The sequence below is a fragment of the Austrofundulus limnaeus genome, unplaced genomic scaffold, assembly GCF_001266775.1.
Source record: "Austrofundulus limnaeus strain Quisiro unplaced genomic scaffold, Austrofundulus_limnaeus-1.0 Scaffold165, whole genome shotgun sequence".
Taxonomy (NCBI): domain Eukaryota; kingdom Metazoa; phylum Chordata; class Actinopteri; order Cyprinodontiformes; family Rivulidae; genus Austrofundulus; species Austrofundulus limnaeus.
The window spans coordinates 345411-347722 of NW_013952567.1; positions in this window are offsets into that span (position 1 = coordinate 345411).

A 2312-nucleotide genomic window follows, 5' to 3' on the forward strand; every position below is an offset into this window, starting at 1 on the left:
CTTCCCGCCCAGGAAGCTAGCTCAGTTCAAAATGTTCAATTCAAAACATTTTTCTTTGAGAAAGCTTCCTGGACAAGAAGCGAAACGTCTTCAGCTTCACTATAGAAGTCCACTTGTTTTTGTTACGTAAACTTTTTTCTTTTAATTTATCATGACCTGGATGACTGTGAGTCTTCACTAGCATATATAAGATTGAAAAAAAGATTTATTTATAGAACAAAACAAAATGCTAATGGGACATCAAAGACTTACAAAATTTGGGGAATCACAGGGAGGGCATTCAGACTGTAGRAAACAACAATGTGCTGCTGAAGAATGGAGGAGAACAGGCTATATGGAACAGGGCTGATAGTAAGTCAGGGCGGCTGTAGCGGAGTGGTTAGGGGAGTCGTCCTGGAAGGTCTCCGGTTCGATACCCGGTCCAGCCAYCTCAGTTGTTGTGTCCTTGGGCAAGACACTTCACCCGCCTTGCCTACTGTTGGTGGTCAGAGGGTCTGRTGGTGGCAATGCATGGCAGCCTCACCTCTGTCAGCGTGCCCCAGGGCAGCTGTGGCTACAATGTAGCTTACCATCATCAGTGAGTGAACGGGTGAATGTCTGTGTAAAGGGCTTTGGGGTCTGGAGGGACTTAAAAGCTCTATATAAGTTCAGTCCCTTTAAGTGGAGATGGGCTGAATGACTGGGAACTGGTAAAGTGGGCGTGGCAAGCTGAGTGGAGCAGGAGACACGGGGGAAAACACAAGTAACRCAAACCAAAGAAACTTAATCCTAAAATACAAAAGGTTACAAACGAATCTAACAAAAACACAGATTCTGACACTTGCACTTTATCAGAGCTTTAAAAGCAGAATGTAGTGGAAAGATTTATTATTTTTGTGACAGATAAGCACAGAAACACATCTAATTGTAGCAATATTGAAAGGAAAAATAGCTTTTTTCAAATGATAAATTTAGTTTGGAATGAATACTTTAAAAATCACTGAAATTCAGTAATGAGATTCAGTTAAAGATTCAATGTAACACTTCATTAAAAACACTTAAAACTTAAGAATATTGTCTGTAAACATTTTAAACATTGCTTAAGACAACATGTGATGGACTTGCAACCTGTCCAGGGTGTACCCTGCACCTCGCACAGTGACTGCTGGATGTGGGCACAAGTGACCCCCATGACGCTGAAAGAAGAGGTGGGTAAAAGATAAAGGATGAAAGGAACAACACTTTTTGATATAGCATGAATATTTTTTTAAAAAGCAACCCTTCCATCCACAAGGTGGAGACAATAACACATAAAAGAAATACCCTCGTTTTTACTCTTCTATTTATTTTTGCACATTTATCGTGTCTCAGTTTAATTTAGCTCAACACAAGATTTCATATATAATTGCAGAATATTGTTTTGAATATTCTGACTCAAAGACTGATAACAGAGCTTGAAAGAGATAGATTTTCACTGGCAGCAGATCAGAATAAGCATGTAAACCACACAGCAGCAGATCTGAACATTTATTTATTTCATGAGCATTTTGAAAATCTTATTTAATCACGGTAAAGTTTTAGAGCTGCAGTTCACTGTCTCTACACAAGGGGGCCTCATTTCATTTTGAGTCCAAGGAGGTTCAATGAGCCTAAAATAATAGTTTTTGTGAATGTGTGATCTTTGAGAATACAGTTTTTTTTAAATCTTATGTTAGAATGATGAGGCTCACAACTGTTTGTTTCTTTTTTAATTAGGAGTAATCTGTTCAAAAAATGGCTGCTTGATTAGTCCAACTGTCAAAAAAAGAAAACAAAAAGTGTATTTTGATAAACAATTACACTTTTTTTTTTCCATATAAGACACAATGCTTGATTGCCTGCAGCTGCTGGGCCTGTCTGTGCAGAGTCAGGGTGTTTTAGGGACTTTAGACACACTTGACTTTCCGTTGCCCACTCCACACTTCAGTGGAAAGAGGAAAGTCCCAAATTGACCCAGGTAATCAGAACCTTGGTGGCGAGGGTGGGGTATGGGATAAGATTAGAGACGAGGAGAAAAGGCTGTACTTTAGCTTGCGTGAGTTATGACTGCGCTCAGATGGCAATCACCAGACTGCCAGACTCCAAACAGGACAACAGTAAAACCAAAAACTAATGCCTCATCTTGGACAGGGCCTTTCATTATCCATGGTTGCTCTGAGTTTCCAGCCTGGTGATGTCACCAACAACAACTAACTAACTAACTAAATAACTAAATAACTAAATACATACATACATACATACATACATACATACATACATACATACATACATACATACATACATACATACATACA